The following is a 10,856-nucleotide window of genomic DNA, read 5'->3' as shown; positions in this document are numbered from 1 at the left end:
ATGGGTAACTAGTCCTCCATTAATAATAAAGGCGGTGCCTTCTTTGCCACAATCGACATTAAGCCATCGTTCAACCAAAAGTCTTAGAGCATTGTATGGCTTGGTAAATTCCCTCCCAATATTCAAGGCCGACTCAAGAAGAATACAATCGAGCTTGGTAGGATGATTTGTGCCATTTCTAGCTATCAAAGTATTCCCAATGATCTTATGCCATACTCTAATGCCCGGATGGTGGACTAAGAGAGCACGACAATCATGAAAGCGTATGAATTTCTTTCCGGAAATTGCCATCCAAAGAGGAGTGGGGTCATACTTGATAGGAGTCTTAGTATATTTCGGGTTATCACTAAGGCCTAATATCTTACCCAATTCGCCATAAGTTATACGTCTATCAACATTTTCAACACGAAACTCGATGTTGGTTCGAGTCTCCACCCTTGTGACTTTCAAAGAACTTAAAAATTCCAAGGCGAGGGAGGGGTATGTCAATTCTTTCATTGTAAACAATTTACCCAATCCCATAGACTCAAAGAAGGTTTTGGTTTGTTCAAGAACACCCAATTTTGACAATGCATCTTCACAAATAAACTTAGTAGGCATGATGGTTTTCTTAGCAAAGAGAATGAATTTCTCCCTATGAGAGTCGGAAGTGAAAGTTACCTCCGATTAATTGGATAATTGTTCAATGACCGGAGTTGTTGATGTTGTAGCTTCCATATGGGGATCTTGTTGTTGAACCTCCAACCTTGCCTCATGGACTACCAATGCCTTTGACAATTGTTTTGCTTGAAGAGCTAGTTGCCTTTTGGAAAGTGTCTTCTTTGGGGGTGCCTTGTTACCTCCTTTAGTTCTTGCCATTCTCCTTTGCTTGATTACACCAATCAGAGGTTGAAATCTTCAATTTTTAGTTATACCCAAATCGATTTAGGATGAATGAATGTTGCTTTGTATCCTAAAAATCGACTCAAAGGTTGAAGATTTTGGTGTTTGAATCACTTCTTGTTGCAAAAGGAGTGATTAATTTTTGTTGTGAGGAAGTTTGGATTTGATTTGGTTGAATTTGGTTGAGGAAATTTGATTTTTTTGATGGAAAGGATGAGGGTTTTCGGGTTTTGGGTAGTGTTTGTATGTTGAAGAAATGAGAATGAATGGAAGAAAAAGGGTTTAAATGAACCGTTATATTTGAAAGTGCAGCAGAGGACGAGCGGACCAGGCATCTGGACGGGCGGATTCTTCAATGTTTGGCCCAGGAAAAGACGCCACAGGACGAGCGTCTTGCTTCTAAGACGAGCGGATTCTTTGTGGAGGGACGAGCGTCTTTCTGGGTGGACACTCGGATTCATTTATAGAGAAAATCCCAGATTTTTGCTATTGAAAAGACGAGCGTCTTTTGTGAAGGACGGTCGTCCAAAATGAGACGAGCGGATTCTCAGCTGAGATGCTCGGATTCTTTTACATATCAATTTTTTGTATTCTGCAGCTCTACCAGACGAGCGTCTGGTGACTTTGGACGTTCGGGTTCTTCAAGACGAGCGGATTATCCGTTTGGCCGCTTGGATTCTGCCTTGACCACACGGATTCAGGTCCATCCGTGGGTACTTCGTAACCCGTGTCATTTTTATTCTTCAATTCTCGTGTTCTTCCTTGTAGGGGCACTACAAAGGTATGAATAGCCTAGGAAATTGCTATCCCCACACTAAGGTAAAGCACTACACATCAATAAAATCATAAGTCCATCCCTCACTTCTCTCAAAATGATGAATATCTTGATCAAGGCACAAAAATAAATCCAAAAATGACAAAAATGCAATGTAATAATTGAAATACAAGTTAGAGAGTTAGAATATTTACAAATGGTGGTTTAGGGAGGACTCCACCAAACTCTCATCCAATGTGAGATATCAAGGGGGCATGTTCAAGGTGTTGTTGATGTTACTCAACACCTTGAAGAAGTAGTCGAAAGCTTGCTCATTATCATGATAAAGGTCCTCAATAGATTTTTGCACTTGTTATTCTTCATGATGGTCTTGGTTCATAGCATTACCAATATAGGAATTAAATATCGAACTCATCATCCCAAAGACCGCAAACTCTGTCTACTTGATCATTAAAAATTTCTTGAGTTGATAGAGACAACTCTCCTTCTTTATTGCCTTGGCCAATGAGGCCATCTTCTTCACTTGTCTTGGGTGAGGTTTTCAAGCTCTCGTTGTTGCTATTTCCTTGCTCTTTTGATGGAGCATCATCCACTTTCTTTTTCCATTGGAATTCCAACTTCTTCCTATCATCCTTCCGGCTATAGTGATCAACCATAAAACATGGCTCATGCAATCGGGGAGCTCTCATGGTCTTGTCAAGATTGAAAGTGATGGTTTCATCTCCCACTTCAAGGGTGAGTTCTCCATGCTTCACATCGATCACCGCTCCCGCGGTGTGCAAGAAAGGTCTTCCTAAGATAATAGGAATGTTGGAGTCTTCTTCCATGTCAACAATAACGAAATCCACCGGGATGAAGAATTTTCCAATTCTCACGGGAACATCTTCCCATACCTCTAAAGATGTCTTTGTTGATCTATCCGCCATTTGAAGCTTGATGTTGGTACATTTGAGTTCTCCCATTCCTAGCCTCTTGCTAACCGAATATGGCATGACACTAACACTTGCCCCAATATCACATAAAGCTTTGTTGATTGTAGTGTCACCAATAGTGCATGGAATGGAGAAACTTCCCGGATCCTTGAGTTTTGGAGGTGAACTCCCTTGAAGGATGGCACTACTCAGCTTAGTGAAGGCAATAGTTTCAAGCTTCCGGATTGATTTCTTCTTCGTAAGGATGTCCTTCATGTACTTTGCATAGGTCGGAACGTGATTGATCAATTCCGTGAAAGGAATCGAGACTTATAAATTCTTCACAATTTCCATGAATTTTCCAAGTTGGTCATCAAACTTAGGCTTAGCTTGACGACTCGGGAATGGAAGTCTAATCACAATGGGCTCCTTCTCTTTGGCCTTTTCTTCACTTTTCTTTGAAACTTCTTAATTGGTGGGTTCTTCTTCCCTAGAGTTTTGCACAACTCTTTCCTTGTCACTAGCTTCCACAACTTTATTCTCAATTTGCTTCTTTGGTCCTTCATATCTCGTACTACTCCTCAAGTGAATGGCACTAACTGTTTCATATCTTGGGGGATTACTTTGAGGTGGTAATTGCCCCTTTTGTCTTTGAGAGTTTGAAGATGCTAGTTGGGTAAATTGAGTTTCCAACATTTTTGTGTGGGCTAGGATGTTGTTAATGGTAATGTCTTTTGCTTGGCTATCTTTTTGCATTTGAGTGAAAAATTCTTGTTGATTCTTTTGCATTTAGAGGACTGCTTTTTGAACATCAAAACCTTGGTCATTTTGTTAATTGTATGGAGTTTGATTTTGATAACCTTGGTTTTGGTTGAAAAAGGGTCTTTGATTTTGGTTTCTCATGGGAGGTGGGCGTATGTTGGTTGAGGGTTTTGAACATTTTGGCTTTTGTATGAGAGATTTGGGTGGAATTTGGTGTTTTCATTGTAATAGTTGGAATAAGGGGTACCATTTTTGTATGCTTGAAAAGAATTCACTTGCTCATTCGTTCCCCTACATTCACTTTGGTCATGTCCCAAAGTTCCACAATTCTCACATATCCCACTTAGGATTGATGAAGATGCCACCATGGCATTAACATGATGCTTTGGTGATTTTGAGGCTTCTTCAAGCTTAGTCATAGCCTTCTCAAACTTCAAGTTGATAGTATCAATATGAGCACTAAGTTGAGCACCCAATTGAGTAATAGAGTCCACTTCATGCTTTCATCCTCTAGTAGCCTTGCGAGGTCTACTATATTGTGAATTATGGACCGCCATTTCCTCAATTTTGTTCCAAGTTTGATTATCGTCAACTTCGGTGAACATACCATTTGATCCCATGTTGAGAATGTTTCTTGAGTCTTCATAAAGACCATTCCAAAATTGCTGTACCAAGAACCACTCGCTAAGTCCATGATGAGCACATGAGCGACAAATTCCTTTGAATCGCTCGCAAGCTTCATACAAAGATTCTTCGTCCCTTTGCTTAAAACCCGTAATTTGAGCTCTTAGCATGTTAGTCTTTTCCGGAGGGTAGAATTTTTTGTAGAAAGCTAGAGCCAAATTCTTCCAAGAGTCAATTCCAAGAGTAGCCTTGTCAAGGCTTTTCAACCATTGTTTTGCGGTGCCAATTAGAGAAAAAGGAAATAAGACCCATCGAATTTGGTCTTGAGTCACTCCGGTTTGTGAAATCGCATCACAATAGTCACAAAAAGTTTCCATGTGGGAATGAGGGTCTTCACTAGGCATCCCCCCAAATTGGCTTCTTTCGACTAATTGGATAAATGCGGATTTTGCAATGAAATTTCCGGTTAAGTGTTGTGGTGTGGGAGTGCCATTGGGTAGGTTCTCCTCGGTTGGTACGGAATGTGATGAAAACTTAGGCATTGTGGGTTGATTGTGTAATTGATTTTGTGTTGGGTTCTCCACACCTTCTCTTGCAAAAGGGTTTATGAACTCAATAGTGTTTGGTTGAATATCTACAACCTCACCAATACCTCTCAAAGTATTTCTAGCAAGTCTTCTATTGGTTGTCAAAGTCCTTTCAATTTCGTGATCAATGGGTAACAAGTTACCTTGTGATCTTCTAGACATTCAAAATATCAAACAACTCGAAAACAATTAGAACAAACCTTGAGGAGTTTTACTTCCCCAAGGCAAAGAAAGACACAACTAATAACAATCAAAGAAAATCAAATCAAGTTAACACCGTCCCCGACAACGGCGCCATTTTTGGTCGAGTCCGCTTTGAGCTTAGATTTCGGTTACTTGTCGTTAGGAGCACCTAGACCAAAACAATATTTATAACTTCATAAAAAACTCTACTACTAGTAAAGAGGCAAGTAAAGGTCGGATCCCAAGGGACGGGTATTGATGTAGGATTTTCGATTGTAAGTAGTGGTGTCTAGGGGTGTCACAATTTGGGTTGAGATAAGAAGATCACTAAACTAAATAACAATAAAAGTAAACAAGCAAGATGACTAAAATAAGATGTAAACAATTGATTAAAAGTACTAGGGTGTCATGGGTTCATAGAGGATTCATGGGAATTGATCATACAAACATATTCTCAAATTATAAGCAAGCAATTATTATTGTGATAGGATCGAGTTGGTTTATATCTTACAATCCTAGGAAGGTTTGGGTCCCGAAGCCGAATCGATTAGATTGTACAACACCTACAAGTCGACTTAATCCTCCCTACTCAACTATATGCATGGTCTAATGAGACTCGAGTTGTTTTATGTCTTACAAGTCTCATTGAAAAGGTAAGTGATGGGTAAAAAATGCAAGGATTCATAGGCTCGTATTTCATTAAACATAACATGTGCATAAGTTGAGATCACAACAAGCAAGCAAATAAATTATGAAAACATAATAAATTAAGCATGAATCATCCCCCATGTTGGTTTCCCCTAATTACCCATTAACCCTAGTTAAGGAAACTACTCACTCATTATCAAGTTTAACATGTTAACAAGGTTGTCAATCACATTAACAAAGCAAAACATGATGAATAAATGAAGATGATTAACAATAATTAAAAAGGGATTAAGAGAATTATACCTAATGATGATTCCAAAATAATAATGCAAAGAATAATAGAAGTACTTGATGATTGATGGAGGGTTGTCAATCTCCCAATAAACCCAAATAATCTTCAATTACCCAAAATAAAAGATGAACAATAGAGAAATTAAGGAAATGAGATTTGTATTAATACTTGATTAGAAGTTGATTACAAGATTAAAGAGAGATTAGAATAATATAAACTACACTAAAGATTGATAAGAAGAACATGATAATCTTATTAGACTAATGGGGTATTTATAGTGGGGATTAGGTGCACAAATTAGGGTTACTAAGGGCTTAAATGACGATTAAGTCCTTGAGGAATCGCTCCTCTCAAGAAAAGATGCGGGTCTCCTTTTAGCTAGTCTTCCAAAAATATGCGCATCTCAAGTGAAGAAAGAAGAGGAGTGTCCCTCTGGAGTACAATCCGAGCGTCCAAGGGTCGGGACGGGCAGTTTGGGGAGCTTTTGGACGGGCGGCCTGGTGGCAGGGACAAGTGTCCTGGGGAGCTGCTGGACGGGCGTCCCGAGTGGTGGGACGAGTGGATTCTAGCTCAGCTTCCTTTTCTTCTTTTCTTCTTCCAACAATCCTCCGGGATTTTGTCGGGGCTGCAAGGATCTTCTTCATCATTGCCCATCTACTTCATTATGTACAAAGGCCTTCTAGTCTTGTCTTCTCTTTGATGCTTGGTCATTAGATTCGATCAATTTAGCTCTATTTTGCCATGAAAATGCAAGGTTTGCACTCCTCTCCTACCAAGGAAACAAAACCTCAAAGAATATGCAAAACAAAGGACTAAAGATAGTAAATGACCAAAATATACACTGAAAAGCATAGGAAAGACGCTAATTCGGGGACTAAATATACTCAAATATTGATCACATCAGAGGCTATGGAGGTTGTTGGGTCCACTCAAGGTGGAAGTCGGTGAACGCTGAGGGTTGCCGACACTGTGGGCATGATGGTGGGATATGGTGGTGGTCGTAGGTGAGGTCCACGGTGGCCGGAGGTGGTTAGAAGATGGTGCAGAAGATGGGTTAATTGTTTGCATTGTTTACGGACGGGGGTGGAAGAAGGGTTCGTGGTGGCTTCCACGATGGTCAATGGTGGTGATGGGAGGTTGGGTTGTGAAGTTTGAAGTAGGAGGATGTTATTGGTGGTGAGTGGTGGCTGCCATGGTGGCCGGAGGTGGTAGTAAAAGCTCAGCAAAGACTGTCTGAAATTAGCAGCTGCTCCTTTACTTAGTTTATTTTTCCAAAGTTTAGCCTATTTTCACCTCCGCCATTTCTTCTCATAATCTCGTATTGCTCTTCCGACTCACTTTCCCGTCTTGCCTGCAAATTAAATTAATATAATAATAATAATAATACTAATATTATACATAAATACAATTAATTATTAATTATAAACTAATACGACTAATTATTATAAATTAATAATTAATTGAGCTTATTAGATAATTAAGCACACAAAATCGAGTCGGAATTAGGTATAAATGCGGGGTAAAATACGACTAAAATGCTAATTATCAGTATAGACTCGTATTTGTGATCAGATTTGATGAGAGTTCCTTCTCCCTGCGTCATTTGGATTGATTAGAGATGATACAGTGATAGTTGATATGTAAAAACTAGGTTGTCACAATAACTATAATTAACTATCAAATTAACAATTTATAAAGCCAAGCTCAACTCTACACTATGCAATTAAGAATAGTAGTATAGCATAAGTAAGGGTCGAACCCAAGAGAAGGTCTAACAACTAAAACTTGAATGGTAAACTACTTAAGACACTAAGTAAGACTATACTACTAATTAAGACCCTAATGACAATTTAAACTTAACAAATGGAACTAATCACAAACAATGGATATTAACAATGTTCAACTAGTAGGAGACATAGATGGAAAAGGCATTTGGTTGGAAACAAACATGAAAAAGAGTAAAAATGGAGATTTCTTATTGAGACAATTCAACAAACAACTTGTATGCAAGATTCAATATAAATGATAAAACTTGGTGTAACTTGGTCAATCACTACTCCTTAAGCCAGAAAGACACCCCCTTTTCTTTCTTCAATAACTACCTAATACTACTTTCATAAGATGGTAAGAATTTCCTTCCTAAGCTAGAAGAAAATAATTCTACTCATGTATTTTCCCAAATGAAAACCACACAAAGGATAGCACATAAGAGCATTAAGAACAAAGCCAAATGAAAGAGCTAGGATTAACTTGTGAGAGTTTAAACCAACTAACCCAAGACTAACTTTCAAACCTTACTCATAAAGTTACAAACTTTACAACAAATTCATAACAAAACAAGTTTGTTTCATATATTTCTAGAGATGTGAACTCAAGGCTAGAGATTGCAATAGCTAAATGAAGAATATACAAGGTTAATTACTCCCAACACATAAACATCTAACATAAACAAGTAAACAAAAGAAAATGAAATAATTATTGAAGAAAGATTAAGGAGTTCTTACAAAGCTTAAATGAAGTAGAGGATTCCAAATTACACCAAGTAAAAAGATCTAGCCTTCCATAACCATAGATGAATCCAAGGTTAATGAAAATATTGACATCAAAATCCAACTAAAGATTACAACTTTCTCCAAAATACTAAGTTTTTCTCTCATACAAGTTTTTGAGATTATTCAATAACGAGGATCATAATCTAGATCTTCAAAACATGAACTATATATAGGGTTGCACTCCCATCTAGGTTAAACATGATTTTGGGCTTCCACGAAAATGATTAAAGACGGATGATCAATGTTTCAAGGCCGAGGAGGACGCAGGCTGCGTCATCTACCGCAGGCCTGTATCAAACGGCACAGGCTGTGTCAACAGACGCAGGCTGCATCCTGGACTGATCTCCGCTTCAAAATTGCTCTTTCTTTTTCTTGATCCTTTTATCAAATGGATTTTCACCAAGGGATGTCAACTCCTATGTTAGCTCGTGTGTAACCGTCTTCACTTGATTGCTTGATTAGGAGTGTAGCTAGAGGCTCTTGCTCAGGATTCTAAACATTCCTCACAAAACAATGCTCCACACATGCATTAAAATTCATTAATCACAACAAACAATGGGACGGGAAGACTAGCTCATTATTCCGACAAAAAAGACCCTTAAATTAAACAAACTAGGCCTAATAAGGCCTTATTGACTCGACACTTTTGACTCTATCAAACTCCCCCACACTTGGACTTTTGCTCGTCCTGAGTAAAACTCAAGGAAGGCACTTGGGCAAGCCCCATAGGTGAGTATAGGGGTGAATGATCACTCTTCCCTTTCCACATCTTTCTTATGTCTCCCTCAAACACAATCCTCCGATTAAATGAAAATATAGACTCAAGGTTTTTGACACTCGCTCGCTCTTCCCTCACTCTTCCGCCTTATATCTCCCTCATACAAAGACACGACACACCACCAACTCCGACTCATTCTAACTCCACCCTTTTTATATCTCCCAACAAGAGATGGTCACTCTCACCTTATCCCAAGGTGATAGGGAAGTGACCTACACAACCTCCTAAATCATCACATTACTCCACTTATATCACCCCTTTATCACTCCATGCAATGTAGGATCATGCTACTTGGTTGGCCAAACACCCTTAAGAATCAACAACACAAGTAGCCAATCGGAAAAAAACACCAATTTGAAGCAAATTTTTGTGACACAAAAGGAAATTAAGTCCTAAAGCTAGCCTTCTTCCATGACCCTCCTTATCACTACCTTCTTATCCCTCCATCTTTTTGGTGTTACATTTTCTCAATTTTTCATTTTTTTTAAAATCCCTCATTTTGCCTAAGGTGCCCTTTCCGGTTTTCACCTTAGCTTTCCTTTCCTCTCATGGTGGCTCGCAACTCGTTTCTTAATTTTGCCCGGAATGCCCTTTTAGGTTTCCATTCTGTCCTTGGCCACCTTCCCAATCTTGCCTTAGGCGCCCACCCTTATGGGTTTTCACCTAGCCGGGATTTTCGTTTTTTTTATGCACCAAAAACTAAGTATATACATATATTAAAATCATCTCACTCCCCCACACTTAGACCACACATTGTCCTTAATGTGGAGGAGTACCATCACCTTCTCAAGCTTAATTGTTGAAGGGACCCGAGCCTTCTCCTTGCTCATATGTCCCTTGGTTTCTTCTTCTTCTCTCCCTCGCTTCTCTTACTCTTCTCGCCCTCTCATAGCCCTCATAAACATGTTGCTCATTAATGGTGGGTTGGTAGTGGGGATCATTATGGTGGAGGGTCATGCCAAAGAGGCCTCGGATGAGGCCGAAGGAATCTTCTTGTGTTTGGGCATCTTGGTAAGAGTCCTCAATGTATTGGTGGTGCCTTTCATTTTGCACCCCAAATTGGTGGCTCACTTGCTCTCCATTCATTTTGATCCTTCCACAAGGCTTGATTTTCTTCTCATTGCTCGGCTTCTTGTTGTTGCCAAGCATAGTATTCCTCTTGTCGTTTTGCAATTCCTTCAAGCATCCTCATTTGAGCCAATTTGGCTTCATCTTCCAACCGCTTATGATCATCAAAAGCATTCTTGAATTGTTCTAAGCTCTCCAACCTTGGCCCATTTTGTTGTTGCCAAGTGTGGGAACTCTCAACCCTCCCACTAATAGCTTGTAAAGTCCCCCGGGTGTCCTCAAAGTACTTGAATATTTAATGTTACCAAGGTTCCATGGTTTGAGTGGTGGAACCTCCGGCTTCATGCATAGGAGTGTCGTGCACAAAAGTGGAGTGCACACCCGGTTGTTGGAAACTAGGCCTTTCCATTCTTTCTATATCCCTCTCTTCCTCTTGTCTCTCACTCTCCACCTCCCTTCTTGGTCTTACTTCACTTCTTCTAGACACACTCCTTCTTGGCCCTTCTTGTTGTTCTTTTTCAGTATCGGGATCTCGGCGGCAATAGAAATGGTGTGCCGTGGGTCCCCTAGGAAGAGGCATTAGAGGAGGCAACCGAAGATAAGATAACCCATTATTTCCGAACCAATGACCCGAAAGTGGCAACATTGGAAGAATTCTAAACATGTTGCATTCTTGGAGAGCGAATTCGTTGTAATAACAAATTCCCCTAGGTTTATTGACCGCTTGACTTTCGGGGATTTGCCCATGGAAATGCCAGACAAAGAAGGTCACAAGTCCACAACAATGAATATTC

At 39.6% G+C, this 10,856-nt stretch overlaps 1 non-coding gene across 1 annotated transcript; it reads left to right on the top strand.

Moving 5' to 3' along the window:
• Positions 1-4,017: 4,017 nt before the first annotated feature.
• LOC141635215 (small nucleolar RNA R71) lies at positions 4,018-4,124 on the top strand. The gene has a single exon (XR_012539917.1). It is a non-coding gene; the product is annotated as a small nucleolar RNA R71 (small nucleolar RNA).
• Positions 4,125-10,856: the final 6,732 nt, after the last annotated feature.

The sequence above is a fragment of the Silene latifolia genome, chromosome Y (assembly GCF_048544455.1).
Source record: "Silene latifolia isolate original U9 population chromosome Y, ASM4854445v1, whole genome shotgun sequence".
Taxonomy (NCBI): domain Eukaryota; kingdom Viridiplantae; phylum Streptophyta; class Magnoliopsida; order Caryophyllales; family Caryophyllaceae; genus Silene; species Silene latifolia.
Note: the sequence above shows the minus strand (reverse complement) of the source record. Positions and strands in the feature narration are given on the sequence as shown.